The sequence below is a fragment of the Sminthopsis crassicaudata genome, chromosome 4, assembly GCF_048593235.1.
Source record: "Sminthopsis crassicaudata isolate SCR6 chromosome 4, ASM4859323v1, whole genome shotgun sequence".
NCBI classification, from domain to species: Eukaryota; Metazoa; Chordata; class Mammalia; order Dasyuromorphia; family Dasyuridae; genus Sminthopsis; species Sminthopsis crassicaudata.
Genome location: NC_133620.1, coordinates 419668711 through 419685198, shown reverse-complemented (window position 1 = coordinate 419685198; position 16488 = coordinate 419668711).

Below are 16488 nucleotides of genomic sequence, written 5' to 3'. Positions count from 1 at the left end.
AAAGCAGGTGCAGGAAGGCATTACAAAACATCAAGAACAGTAAATTTCATCTAATTTCTACTCTGATAGTCTAAACATAAGCATAGACTGAAGAGGGGGGAAAGTAGAGAAAGAAGAGGTGCAAAATAATGATGAAAAGGAAGAAGATGAGTGAATGTGAGTATATAGGTGACTTGTAAGGTTTCTTCCAATGAATATATTTTAGTAAAGTAGATAAGAAGGAAGAAACAAGTTGGAGAATATTATAAGAAAAGTATAATTTTTTTTTAAATAGAGCGAGATAGAGGAAAGAGACAATTTGAGGAATGGAATGAATAGAAGGAAATAGAAAATTACATGGAAAATGTAATGAGACTAGATATAGATCTTCCAGGTCTAATGTAAGTTGTTGTGATATGGGAGCCACCTGCCAGTGACTGCTGGAGGTCTAACTCAGACCTATAGAATTGATCTCTTCATGTGAGAAGATGATGATGTTACAAGAAAACTGAGAGGCAGTTGCTGTTCTCTGACCTCTCTACTGAGAGGCAACTGCATTGTCTGACTTCTCTTTTCTTCCCTCTTGCCTCCAATTTATTTCATTCCCAATCCACAAAGAACATCTGTGAAGGCTGCCTTGCAACTCCTTCAAGTATTTTCATTCACAGCTGTGAAGGCTCCTGGAGAAATATCTGCTCCTTCACTTAGGTATGGTATTTAACATAAGGGAATAATCCCTAGAAATTAGAGAAGACAGAGCAATAGGATGAAATTAAAGTAGTATTTTTGAAGAAAAAAAAAAGGAGATACAGAACAGAGGAAAAGGAAGACAAGAAAGATCATGAAAAGAGAAAGAACCTATTAGAAAACATAAAGTAAAATATTAGGAAAGGAATAGAAATTTAAGGAAAATAATCATAGGATCACACTGTCATATTTAAAACTAAATATCTTGAGAACATCAGATAAAGGAGAAACAAATAAAAAGGGGCAATCCATATTTTTGAAATACTTGTTAAGCAAATGATTACACATTAACTTGAATCAAGTGAGTAAAAGTGAATGAGAATGAATGGCCAAAGAATTGTAAATTGAGAGGATGTCTATTAATTGGGGAATGGCTGATTAAGTTTTTGTATATGATTGTGATGAGTACTATAGTAATCTATTGTATTATATTTATATGTATATATATATATTTATATGAATTATATTATATTAAATCCATATTGTATTATAAAGGGGAAAAAGCAGGTTGTTCTCAGAAAAACTTAAAAAGACTTACATGAACGGATGTAAAGTGAAGCAATCAAAAGTAAAACATTAATTCTAAAAAGTAACAAGATAATATGATGATCAACTGTGAATTATTTAACTATTCTCAATGATACAATGATCCAAGACAATGGTAAAAGACTTATGATGAAAAATGCTACCTGTCAACAGAGAAAGAGATGGAACTTGAATGTAAATATTTACTTTTGTTTTCTTGCTTTTTTGTCTTTTTTTCTTTCACAACATGAAATGGAACATATAAATATGTTTTGAATGATGGAACATATATAATCTTTATCAAATTGCTTGCCTTGTTAATGAGAAGGAGAGGGAGCAAGGGAAAAGAAAATTTGGAATTCAAATTTTTCAAAAATAAATATGAAAACAAAATATTAAATTTGAAAATAAAAATGAATAACTACCAAATTCTGATGTAGATTTTTTTAAAGGATAGAAATGGGGGGGAAAATGTTACCATATGCTGAAATAACTTAAATGTCTGAATTAGTTGCTAGGCACTTATAATTGTTTGCATTGATACTAATATTTCTGATAAAATATTAAAGTTTGAATAATGAAAATAAAGAAATACTTGGTAGAAATAAATAAAGATCCAAAACAAATACAATGCATGTAATTTAATCATTCAAGCACCTTTTCTATACTTTTCTTTCCTTTTCCATAATAATAATAATAATAATAATAATAATGAAGTTTGATAATACTTCAAAGTTTGCAAAATGCTTTATATTGATTGTCTCATTTGTATCTCATGGCATTATAAGTTAAGCATACGATAGTTATTATTATGACCATTTTATATTTAAGGCTGAGCCCGAGAGAAGTTAAATGATTTGTTCAGGCTCATAGTTAGTAAGTGTAAAGGTTAATATTTGAATCTTCCTGACTCTTTTTTGTCCTCTTCTGCATTTCTACTTCATAAAAGCATACTTTCTGGCATATAGTGGGTGCTTAATAAATTCCAAGCCCAACACTTTCTTCATTATGCAACACTGACTCTCAGTAGTATTATGTTCCTGTGAATACACAGGATTTCCTAGTGGGAATTTGTTCTTCTGATAAGCTTTATTATCACCAACTTTTCCTAATACTTGAATTTTAAAATACTATTTTGTATTTCTGCAATGATAATAGAGAGGGGAAAAAAACATTCACTGAAAATACTATAACTCAGCACATATCCCGATAATGGATCTTGCAGTTATGCAAGATTTTAAACAATTGTAGTGCATAGTTTTAAACTTTAATAATTAAAAAGAAACTTTTTTTTTAAAGCCCTCCTAACTTGTAGAGGTATGAAATCATTTCTCCTATGATTTATTTAAAACAAATACTACAGAAGTAATTTCACAGTAATGAAAATTCCATTTATTGTAGCACTTGTATCTTGGCTCCATATTTACAGATTTTTTTTCTCCCAAATATATTACATAATAAAATGGAATTTCCAGACAGAAGTTAGTATTTTACTGCTGGATGTATATCAGTAGAAACTTCTATACTTTGCATTGGCTGGTAAACATATGGTACAACTTCATGATGGGTCTGCATTTGAATTTCTATTTTGATCTTTCCCTTGCAGCCATTTGGAGATGATCAACTATATAGTATATTTTATTCCTCTTCCATTTAATTCTGAAGCTACACTCAGCACAAAAACTGTCTTTCCTGGTAGAAAAGAAGAAGAGATGACTCGATAAAAGTAGGATATTTTTCTTATTTAAAAATGATTTTTATTATTAGCTTTTGGTTTTCTATCACCCTTATTTCTGAATATATGTGTATTTCTCCCCCAAATTCCCATCAAGCCATGCCTTGTAACAAATAAATAAAGCTGAAAAAATGCAACTAAACAAAACCAACCAAGTCCCTTGTTTCATATTCTACACACATATGAGTCCATTTCCGAAAAGAAAGCAGGAAAGTAATTTATTTCATTCATGCATTTATTTGCTTATTCACTCACTCACTCACATCATTCATTCATTCATTCATAGTTTTCCTATCTCACTCATGTGAGTGAGTGCAGTGGTTACTCATAGCCTGATCTGATTGCTGATTGGCAAGAAAGCTTTTTACTCTGCTCTATTTTTGTGACCAAGTTTCCTGAAGAATTCAATTCAATAATTCCCTCTGAGTACCAAGTTATATGTAATACATTCCCATTCCCCATAGCAACTCTTCAAATCTTTGAATTAGTGCTCCTGTTACCCTTCTAAGCCATCAGAATTCTCACTTAATGCTGTTTGCTATTCTGTGAATTTTATTTATACACATTTAGTTCATTACCAAGAATTAATTTTTTCCTATCTTCCAAATATTTAAGTGAATCTATGATCTCTTTGATAGCATCTGGATAGTACAGTAGATAAGTATAGTGTACTGGGATTTGGGAAGAATTGAGTTAAATACCTCCTCATTTGATTCCTAGATCTGTCACCCTTGACAAGTCACTTAACTTATCTCAATCTGTTTTCTCAACTATAAAATGGGGATAATGTTATAGCTCCTATCTCATAAGGTGGTTGCAAAAAAGAAATGAGATTAGCTATATAGAGAGGTTATTTCATTACACACGACACACACACACACACACACACACACACACACACACACACACACATACACACACACATATATATATATATGCATGTATATATATATATATATATATATAACTCTAACTTTAAAAGTGATATACAAATGTTAGCTAAATGTTTTCTACTGATTTAAAATCATTTAGAATTTCCCATAATGCTAATTGAAAATGATTCATAGCTGCCTATTCTCTGTAACTCTCTTCCATTCATCCTTGTTCTCCCAAAAATTCTACTCAGTTTCCTGGAAAAAATGGTCATTTTCTTATAATATTGTAGTGGAGCACTCTGACTATCCATTTGTCATCCATGGCTCTCACCAAGTTAATCAATCCCTTTCCTTATTTTGTCATTCAATTATTTAATGAAATCCCTTTCTTTTGTTTTTTTTTTTTTTTCTAGAGCTTCTTGGTGGCTAGTGAATATGTTGCAACTTGCTTATACTTCTTATCATTTTCTAATTCTTAGAGACGGTGGTGTTTCAGATGTTATTATCACATAGCAACAATTTTCAAAATTTTTTGTTTATTGAAAATTTTCACATCTCTAGGTAGCACAATAGATAGAGCACTGGGCTAAGAGTCAGTATGATGTGAATTGAAAATATCTTCAGATATTTCCAAGCTGTATGAACCTAGATAAGTCATTTAACCATGTCTCCTTCAGTTTCCTCAATAAAGGAGTGAGATGGAATAATGGGATGGAGACTTAACTTTGGAATCAAAAAGACGACTTAAAATCCTTTTTTAAAAAATTTATTACAAATTTCTTGATAAAGAAATAACTGTGCATACCTTTGATCCAGCAGTGTTACTACTGGGCTTATATCCCAAAGAAATGCTAAAGAAGGGAAAATGTTTGTGGCGGCTCTTTTTGTAGTGGCTAGAAACTGGAAAATGAATGGATGCACATCAATTGGAGAATGTTTGGGTAAATTATAGTATATGAATGTTATGGAATATTATTGCTCTGTAAGAAATAACCAGCAGGGTGAATACAGAGAGGTTTGGAGAGACTTACATGAACTGATGCTGAGTGAAATGAGCAGAACAAGAGATCACTATACACTTCAACAACGATACTGTGTGAAGATATAGTCTAATTGAAATGGATATCTTCAACATAAAGAATGTCTAATTCACTTCCCGTTGATCAATGATGGACAGAAACAGCTACATCCAGAGAAGGAACACTGGAATTGAATGTAAACTGTTTGCACTATTGTCTTTCTACCCAGGTTACTTATACCTTCGGAATCCAATTCTTACCATGCAACAAGGAATTTGCTTTTACACACGTATATTGTATCTAGGTTATACTATAATACATTTAATATGTATGGGATTGCCTGTCATCTAGGGGAGGGAGTAGAGGGAGGGAGGGGAAAATTTTGAAAAATGAATACAAAGGATAATGTTATAAAAAATTACTCATGCATATGTATTGTCAAAAATTATAATTATAAAATTAATTTTAAAAATTAAAAAAAAGACTTAAGAGTCAAAAAATAAAAACTAAGTATGTCCATGGTTATTTTACAAAAACTTAAAAAAAGAGAGAGGGGAAATCCTATTGATTTCATATTCTTAGCCAAAAGGATGTGCATTCCAGAAAGGCAAAGAAACATTATCATAATAGACAGATTGTTCTAACTTGCAGATATGACAAAGAATAAAGTATTCATATATGTATTTTAAACATATATATGTACATCTATGCACACATAAATCTTTATATGTGTTTTTCTTTAATAAGACCCATTTTTTTTTCTGTTAAGCTTTATCATTCTAATTACAGAATTACAAGCACACTGTTGGTTTAATTAATGACAGCAATAGCCTTTGAATTGTAACTTCTGGTCAATTCTAGAAGGATGGAACATATTCAAGAATAAAATTCTAAAGACACAAAGGAAACTCATTTCAATGAGAAAGAAAAATGAAAGACTGAAATGGATACATAGGATCCAAGATAGAAGTAAAGAATATTGTAATATTGTAATATTGAAGAATATTATTGTAATATGTAATATTGAAAGAATATTGTAATATGTCCATTATTAGGTTAACAAAAAGTTTGGATGTATTAAAATATATATGTGCAGGAATGAGCTGTGAGTTGTAGAGGGCGGCAGATAATGGGGGAATTCTGGGTAAGGTATAAGACCCTTCAGCCCAGAGGGAATCTGCTGACAATGCTTAGTTTGGCTCCCCATCTCCCTTGGGTGCCTCTCACCCCTTGAGAAGTCAAAGAAGGTGTGACTACTTGTGTTCTACTTGAAGCAAGGGATATTTACAGTAAAGAGGAATTTACATATCAATAGTAGGGTGCTACTATAATTAACACATGCTCAGTGTGCTGTAGTGATGTAATCATACTAAGATATTTAAGGGCTGAAAGGGACTACATCTTTGACCATCCTCATGGGTCTCTGGCTTCATCACTCCTCCACTAAGATAACTACAGTGAGTGATAATGAAAATCACAAACAACTGAAATTGATTCTTTTAGTTATATTAGGAGTCAAAGGAGAATAAAAGCATGGAATTGTTTCTTTGTTATATGACAATGGGCAACAAAATATGACTGCTCTGTTCTCATTTTGCATTTTCTCATCTAAGGAGAATGAACTTTGCAATAGAAATATATAAATGATTACACCCTGATACTTGAGATTAGTAAGAAGATACAGTATGTAGTTCTTAGTTCCCTTTGATGAATTCAAGTCTCCTGGGCCAGATGATTTCCATTCTTTGGTCTCATTTTGACATATCAGATTGCTGAGTCACTAATATTTTAACAATCATGAAAAATGGAAGCAGTAAGTCAAGATTAGGAAAGGACAAATACCCTGATTTTCAGAAAAGGAAAGAAAACTATCCGCACACCTAGGCTGGAGAACTTAATTATGATTCCTAGGAAAATGCTTCATAGATCATTAATTTTAGTAATCTTCATTCAGTTTTCTGGAGGTCTCTAGGGTAGCCTTCTTTTTGGTTCAATAATCACAAGAATAGCCAGGTGTTAAAGTACAAAAGTCTTTATTACTTCTTGGTGCTCTGCTAGCTTTCTCCTAGCCTTCAGAAGGGACTTGGTTTCAGTGCAGAAAAATGCAGGAGGATAGGCTACCATAGTGGTGTGAGATGAAGTGAGTCTGAGTCCAAGGGTTTATATTTCAGCCTCCAGCCACCAGAAAGGTAGAGGATGGAATGAATCCGTGTCTCCTCCTTTGGTTGAGTTTGTCTCAGCTTTTATGCTCTACACTGAGTATAAACCATTCATTATATCACTAGGAAACCATTATTTGTTGTAAAATTAAATCAATCATACTGAACTAGAGAACTATTAAACACCATGCTAAACTAAATAACCATTGTCTCATCAATTCCACTGACTTAACATCTTGTAAGAATCCTTGTTTCAAAGTTCTGGCCCATAACAATTAATAAAAGATCTTTGGTCATCTTAGAAGGGAAATCATGATTACAAAGAGTTTAAGAGACTAATGCCAAACTAATCTCATTTCCCTTTTCTGACACTGTTGTTAACTTAGTAGATGGAAATAATATGCTGATGATATATTTTATCTAGGTTTTCAGCAAAACATTTGACAAAGTGTCTTGTACTATTCTCAGGAAGAAGCTGAGACAATAGTTTAGATGACTTGGGGTATTGCAAGTAGTGAATGATAGGACATAAAAAGAGTTTGATGAGTTAGAGAATTGGGCTGGGTTTAACAAGTTGAATTTCAGTAGGGTTGAATGTAAAATCATTTATCTATAATGATCTGTTAGCTCAACGGGAATCTGCAATATGATGTGGTAGTCAAAAAACTTGACTGTATTGAGAGACTTTACTCCCAGAAATAGGGAAATTTTAGATCTATCTTTTGCTCCTTTCAAGCCTCATCTAAGGCAGTGTATCCAGTTCTAGTTGATATATAAATAAGGAATTGATGATCCTGGAGAGTGTCCAGAAGAGGGCAGCCAGAATGGTGAAGGACATTAGGTCTATGTCATTTGGGTATCAGGGAAAGGAATGATGCATGTAAGCCTGGAGAAGAGGGCACTCAAAAAGGAGATTAAAACTAGTCACTATGGTCCACTGTTTTATACTAGTTGCTTAAATTATTTTTAACGAAAATTCAGTAATATCATTTTATCAACATCAATAATTTTTGGATTATCTGTTTTAAAAATCAAGCCAGCCTTTACATTAGAACTGGGTACTCCACCATTTCTTCTCCATAGTGAGCCAATCTTATTTATCTTTAGGATTACTTTCTCATTGAAGATCGTGAATGGGGGAGGTGAGGAGGTAGAGCCAAAATGACAAAATAAAGGCAGGAAGCTGCTCAAGCTCTCCCAGTTTCCTTCAAAAACCATATAAAAAAGCCCAAGCCTCTGAACAGAATCTGACAGAATGAATGAAACCACTTTCCAGTCAAGATAGATTGGAAAAACTTCAAGAAAGGTCATACTCACTAGGGTGAAAAGGGTGTTTAATTCAACTCAAAAAGACTCTAGGAAAGCCAGTAAGAGGGTCTTAATCATAGCAAATCAGCAACTAAAACCCTCAGTCTTGGGTCAGTAGAAGAGTAGATCAGTGGGACAGTTTCCAGTCCCAGTTTAGAAGGCAAACTCTGGGAAAAAAAGATTGTTTCCTGAAAAGAGCAGGCAAAGCCACTCCCTAAAAACACAAAAGGCACCTATGATCAAAGTTGAGGCTCATAACTGCACAGGAAACTTGGGATAGTGCCTCTATACTCCAAGAAGAGAGTTTAACTAAAAAAGTAAAAAATAAGATGATATGCCAAAAGAAAAGGAAACAAAAAACACCTTGACCATGGAAAGCTACTATGGTGACAGAGAAGACCACAACACAAACTCAGATGAGGACAAGATATCAATAGAAGAAATCTCAGAGTGATATGAATTAGGCTTAAGTTCAAAGACACTTCTTGTAAAAGCTCATAAAAGATTTTAAAAAGGCAAATAAGAAAGAAGAAAAAGTGAGAAAAGAAATGAGAAGTATGTATGACAGAGTCTATATCTTGGAAAAGGAAGGAAAAAATGATGGAAGAAAATAAACTCCTTAAAAAGTAAAATGGAAAAAGAGATTCAAAAGCTAACTGAAGAAAATTATCCATTAAAACTAGAACAGCAAATGGAAGCTAATGACTCTGTGAGACAGCAAGAATCAGTAAAACTAAAAGAATAAAAAAATGGAAGAAAACATGAAATATCTCACTGAAAAAACTGGAAAATAGATCCAGAAGACACAATTTAAAAATTATTAGCCTATCTGAAGACCATGGTCAAAAAAAAGAGCATGGATAACATTCTTCAAAAGATCATTAAGGAAAACAGACCCAACATTCTAGAAACAGAAGGGAAAAAAACTCATTGAAAGAATCCATCAGTCATCTTCAGAGAGAGATTACCCACAAGGAAAACCATAAGGAACATTGTTGAAAAACTCCAGAACTATAATCTCAAGGGAAAAAATACTGCAAACTACCAGAAAAGCTAATTCAAATGTTAAGGAGCAATAATCAGGATTACCCAGAATTTGTCACCTTCTATAATAAAGGATCAGAGAACCCAAAATACTATATTCCATAAGGGAAACAACCTAGAGTTACCACCAAGAGTTAACTACTCAGTAAGACTCAGCATCATCTTTCAGGGGAGGTTATAGATCTTTAGCAAGAGACTTTCATTCATTTCAATGGAAAAAAATCAGAACTAACAGAAAATTTAATCTATAAACAAAGGACTCAAGAGAATTATAGAAGGATAAAAAGGGGAAAATATATATTATTTAATGGTTAAAATGTTTACATCCCTAGATGGGAGAACATTATCTGTAACTCTTAAGAATAGTCTGTCACTGGGACAGACAGAATAGGCACATCACATGGACTGGGGGTATGGTTGTGAATGATCCCTGATGTGAAGACATCAGAGAAAAAGACATTAAGGGGTGGAACAAAGTCTGCATTGTAAAAGAGAGAATGTAAGTAAAATGTAAAATGTAAAAGAAAAAAATATAAATGAGACAATGAGTTCACATGGAAAAATGCAAAATATCTATTACAATCAGGGGAAAGAAAGGAGGGGGATGAGTATTGTCTAAAGCTTGATCTCATTAGTTTTGGCTTTAAGAGGAAACAATTAAATCATTCAGTTGTGTAAAGAAATGTATCTAATCCTATAAGGAAATAGGAGGAGAAAGAGAAAAGAAAATAGAGGGATAGGATAGAAGGAAGACCAGAAATAATAGGAAAAAATGTAAGAGAAGGGAGAAGGAGGAGATATAAGATAAATTAGTGAGTGGGTGGGTTAAAAAACTACTGAGAGGAGGGGGGGAGTGATGGAATATAAAGTAGTGGGCGGAGTGGGTAAAAAACACAACAAGGACAAGGTGGAATCCGAGAACAAAAGTATGTAAAGGAGAGAAAATAGGATAGAGGGAAATACAGTGTTGTAATCATAACTGTAAATGTAAATGGGATGAAATCTCCCATAAAACAGACGAGATTAGCAGAGTAGATCATAAAACAGAATCCTGCAATATGTTGTTTACAAGAAAATTATTTGACACAGAAAGACACATAAAGAATAAAGATAACAGGCTGAAACATAATTTATTATACTGCAGCTGAAGTTAAAAAAAAGTAGGGATAGCAATTCTGATCTCAGATAAAGCAAAAGTAAAAATCTAGATAAGGAAGGAAAGTCCATCTTCAAAAAGGATATGGTAAAGAATGAGGTAGTAATGATACTAAATGTGTTTGCACCAAGTGGTAGAGCAGCCAAATTCCTGGGGGACCTCAATCTTCGTTTTTTAAAATCAGAAAATGTAACCACAAAATGAATAAGAAAGAAACTATGGAGGTTAATATAATCCTAGAAAATCTAAATATGATAGATCTCTGGAGAAAATTGAATAGGAACAGAAAAGAATACACCTTTTTCTCAACAGTACACTTACACCAAATTTGATCTACACATAATTGACATGTATTGGGGCATATAAATCTTATAATCAAATACAGAAAAGCAGAAATAGTAAATGCTTCCTTTCAGACCATAATGCAATAAAAAGTGTATTCAATAAAGGGGCAGCGAAACATAAGACTAAAAAGAAAATGGAAATGAAATAATCTAGTTTTATTTCCTCATTGCCCATTCTAGGGGATAGTTTGATAAATTTGACAGATAAACTTTTCCTTGCTCTTATAATTTGCTTCTGTTGTCAACCTTTATATCTAAATAATATACCTATTTTGTCTTTATCTTGGTATATGATGTCAAAAGTTGGTCTATACTTTGTGTCCTATTGCTTTCTAATTTTCCCCAGCAGTTTGTCAAAAATGGAGTTGTTATCTTCAAAGTCTGGGGTCTTTGGTTAGGTTACTTTTGTCATTGACTACTGTGTCTTGAGTACTGGGTCTATTCCACTGATCAAATATTCTGTGTTTAAGCCACTACTAGATAGCTTTGATTATTATTGATTTATAACATAGTTTGAGTTAAGGTATTGCTAGACCACCTGCCTGTGTAATTTTTCTATTACTGTCATTAATATTATTGATCTTTTATTCTTCCAGATGAAGATAGTTTGGTATGGCACTGAATAAACATATTAGTTTAGGCAGAATTGTCCTTTCATTACAGTCTTATTCTACCCATGAACAATTGATGCTTTCACAATTCCTTTATTCCTGTGTTATCTATTTTAATAGCTATGGGTGCTGCATTTTATCAAAGGGTTTTTCAGCTTTTATTGAAATAATTATGAATTATGTTAGTTTTCATATTGATATGGTCAATTATGTAGATGATTTTTCTAACATTACATTGACCTTGCCTTTCTGCTATAAATTCTGCTATAAATTCTGGAGTTGCTGTATTTTTCTTGCTTGTTTTTTGTGCTAAATTTTTACATCAATATTCATTGGGGAAATTGATCTATAATTTTCTTTCTATGTTTCTCTGTTGTAAAAGAAGTTTAGTAGAGACTCTTATTTGCCTATTTTCCAAATGATTTTCCTAGTATTAGAATTTATTGTTCTTTAATGTTTGATATAATTAACTCATGAACCCTTATAGCCCTGGAGATTTTTTCCTAGGGAGTTCATTAATGGCTTGTTCAAATTATTTTCCTAAGCTGGGTTTTTAGGCATTCTATTTTATGTTCTATTAATTTTGGTAATTTATATTTTAATAAATATTTATTAATTTCACATAGATTGTCAGATTTATTGGCATATTATCAGGCAAAATATTTCCTAATGGTTGTTTTAATTGCTTCTTTGTTGATAGTGAGTTCACCTTTCTCATTTTTGATGCTAACTACTTGGTTTTCTTCTTTTTAAAAAATCAAATTAACCAATAGTCTATCTATTTTATTATTTTCCCTTCATAAAACTAGCTCCTCTTTTTATTTATTTGTTTAACAGTTTTAGTTTTAGTTTTATTTTCAGTCTTATTAATATTATCTTTATTTATTTTTTTTTAATTTCCAACTTGGGGCTCAATTGGGCATTTTTAATTTTTTTCTTTTTCTAGTCTTTTTAAAAATCACATGCTTAATTCATTGAGCTATTTTTTCCCATTTTGTTGATGTAAGAACTTAGATAATAAATTTTCCTCTAAGTACTGCTTTGGATGCATTCCATAAACTTTGGTATATAGTCTGAATGTTGTCAATCTCTTTAATGAAATTGCTGACTGTTTCTATGATTTGTTCTTTGATTCACTTACTTGTTAGGATTAGATTATTTCATTTCCAACAATTCTTAATCCATAAACTTCCCTTTGTTAAAGATTACTTTTATTTCACTGTCTGAGAAGAATACATTTTATATTTCTGCTTTTTTACATTTGATTTTGAGATTTTTATGCATTGTCTAGCTTTGTGTAGTATGGCATGCTGTTGAAAAATAGGTCTATTCTTTTCTGTTCCTATTCAGTTTTCTCCAAAGGTTTGTCTTATTTACTTTTCTAATATTCTATTTTCCTCCTTAGTTTCTTGCTTAATTTTTTTGTTGTTGTTGTTGTTGAATTTATCAATTCTGAGAGGGGACAGTTGAGATCCTCCACTAGTTTAGTTTTGCAATCTATTTCTTCCTACAGCCCACTTAACTTATAACACTTGTTTCATTTTTATTTAGTATCATTATTGCTTGTCTATAGTACTTTTTTCATTTAATTAGGTCTACTTTTGCTTTTGCTTTGTCTGAGATTAGGTTGTTTCTTGCCCCCCCCTTTTTACTTCGCCTAAAGCATAATAAGTTCTGTTCCTTCTTCTGTATCTCTCTTTTTCAAGTGTGTTTCTTGTAAACAAACAAGATATTGTAAGATTCTGTTTTTTTAATTTATTCTGCTATCTGCTTCCATTTTATGTAGTAGTGTGTTATATGTTGAGGCCAGGAGTAGGGGACATTATAACTCTGTATTTCCCTGTGACTACTCTAAGGCACATGGAGATCTGGATGCTGGAGGATGTCTAATTAACTTATGGCTAGGATACACTGGAGCATGTGGTGATTCCCTTAGTTTTTCCAAGGCACATGAGTAGTTAAGTATTGGTATTTCATTACTCCGCAACCCTATGGCTCAGGATTGATCTCATCTTAATTTGCTGAAATGGGGTTTGCTGTTGGCTTGATGAGAAGCTTCTGGTCTTGAATGCTATCCTCTTTTCCCCTATCTTAACCAAGGGAGTGGGAACCTTCCTGCAAGTCTATTGTCCAGATTGTTTCACCTTGTTTCCTTGCTGGTTCTGATAGTGAAGGACCTGTCTTGGGGTGCTATTTAATGTTTGTGGGAAGGTGAACGTGATAGGGTTACAGCAGTTCTCTGCTGTAATGATATGGGAGCCACCTGCCAGTGGCTGCTGGAGGTCTAACTCAGACCTGTAGAGTGTGAGAGGATGATGATGATGATACAAGGAGACTGAGAGGCCATTGCTGATCTCTGACCTTTCCACTGAGAGGCAGTTGAGTTTTCTGACCTCCCTCCTCTTCCCTCTTCCTCCAATTTATTTCATTCCCAGTCTACAAGCAACACCTGAGTCAGTAAAGGCTGCTTTGTAACTCCTTCACATATTATGATTCACAGATGTGGAGGCTCTCAGAAAATTGACCTGCCCCTCAATCTAGGCATGGTCCTTAACATTCTGCTTAGCCTGTCAATTGGGGTTCTAGAATTAGAATCACCATGTCCTTGAATCACAGTATCCCTGGAGTATTCTTGGCAAGAATACTGGAGTGACTTGCGACTTGCAATTTCCTCCTCTAGTGGATTAAAGCAAACTTAGAGATTCTATGAGTCACTTCAGTTCTCACAGCTAGTAAATGTCTGAGGCCAAATTTGAAGTCTGACTTAGTGAATAGATAATAGGCCTGAAGTCAGAAAGATAAGTTTAAATCCAATCTCTGACACTTACTAGCTGTGTGACCCTGGGAAGGTATCTAATCTCTTTTTTTATGTTTCTTCAATTACAAAATGGAGATGATAACATTTTCTACTTCACAGGGTTATTGTGAGGGTCAAATGAGATAAATTTTTAAAATACTTTGAACAATAGCCCATTGTAGATGCTATATAGATTCCTAGTCCCTTCCTTCTCTTCCCAAATTAATCTTTAAAAAATGAATACAGAAAAAAGGTTGCTTGTGGAACAACTATCCTGATCTAGACCTTTTCAACTACTATTATATTAAATTGTTGTCTGCCATTTCATATTTTACAATATCTTCTCTCTGATGCCAATGGAGAGAGTACTATACCATGCTAATGGAGAGTATAAGCCATCTTGTAAGTATTTAAATTTAAGAGATAGTAGCCCTTAATTACAATTATAACTGTCTCTTTTTGTCTTCAGAATTTGATTTAACAAATTTAATCACTCTTCTTGTACTTACTTTCTTATAGAATTTTAATCCATGGGATTCTTCCTTTCTTTTTCTGGATCCTTTGAAAGATGTTCTTCAGAAATATAACATGTATGTATACTGTATGTATATATGTACTCTAATGAGTAAGGGATAATTATATAAATTGAATGATACATAATTCAACAAACAATGTAAGCCCTTAACTATTTTAATAAATAACAAAGCAGTCCTATCAATATAGGTATTTTCTCAAAAAATTCAGATATAACATCTTTCAAAGGATTCAGAAAAAAAGTAGGAAGAATCCTATGGATTAAAATTCCCATGGAAGAAAGTACAAGAGGAGAGATAAGGTTTGTTAAATCAAATTCTGGAGACATAACGTGACAGATATAACTCTAGTGAGTAGGGGATAGTTGTACAATAGGGTGATATTGAATTCAACAAACAATTTATCTTTCAGAAAAACAAGTACAGAAGTTTGGAAGTGAAGTCACAGAATAGGGGATAGTTTGATAAATGAATGAATGAAAAAAAAGCTTTACATAAGTATTCTAACTGTTACATTCTGTGATGAGAACATTATTTGGTAAGGCTAAACACTAAATTATTTAATATTTTTTAGAAGATAATATGTACTCTTTTTTCTCTCTTAAAAAAATCATTTAACTTTTCCCTCTTTGGCTTAGTGCAAGAGCATAATTATTTGTGAGCAGGTAGGTTGTGGAGTAGATAAGAGTTTCAGATCTGGAATCAGGATGAATTGAATTCAAATTGGCTTCTTAATATGTGACTCTAGAAAGTCACAACCCTGTTTTCCTTAATTTTCTCATCTGTAAATTGAGCAGAAGGAAATGTCAAACCACTATAGCTTATTTGCCAAGAAAATCCTAAATGCAGTCACAAAGAGTCAAATATAATTGAAACTACTTGGTAACAATAACAATAATTATGTGTGGGTAGTGTAAGAAGTATAGTGTGAGTTGAAGGACTGTAGAAAGGCTTCTTATTCCCAAATTTCTTCTCTTCTCAGGTGCTGTGTTTACAATCCCAACATTTGTTTCCTTGAAGATTCTGTTAGAACATACTCAATATTGAAAATCAGATATTGAAGAAAATTAATTAAAGAAGAATCTTAAGGAATCATCTATATTTCTGACCAGAAGTAGACTATGCTCCTTTTCAGGAAGAGTAAGCCCTAAGAAGTAGAAGCTTTAATCTTGTTAGATGGACAAAATCCTTCTCTTCAGAGCCTGGATTGGTATGTTCCCTTCTAGTTTACATATCTTTCTGATATGCCCTTTATGTTTCCCTCCATATATGTGTAAACATGCTCTCCCTACTTCATCATACATCCCATGTTCAAAAATGCCAAAAAAACTCCTCCAACTGTATGTGTGTTCTTTAATATTTAATTAGCCTATGAAGCAGGCATATAGTTATTTGGCCAATTCAGGTTATTGACACCCAACTAGTTTGAACTCGATCAGTTATTATCTCGAGTTTATGGTTTTCTCAAAACCACAAAACATTTTCTGATTGATTAAATCCACCTATGCTTTCCTAGCTTCCCAATTACTTGGTTGCTTAACACTTATAATGATCACTTAATTGTTTGAGGTATCTTAACTTTCCTTAAGCCCTCACATTTTAAAATTCTTTTGGTCAGTGGTATCCACTGTCCTATACTCTGTGGAAACCAACTTT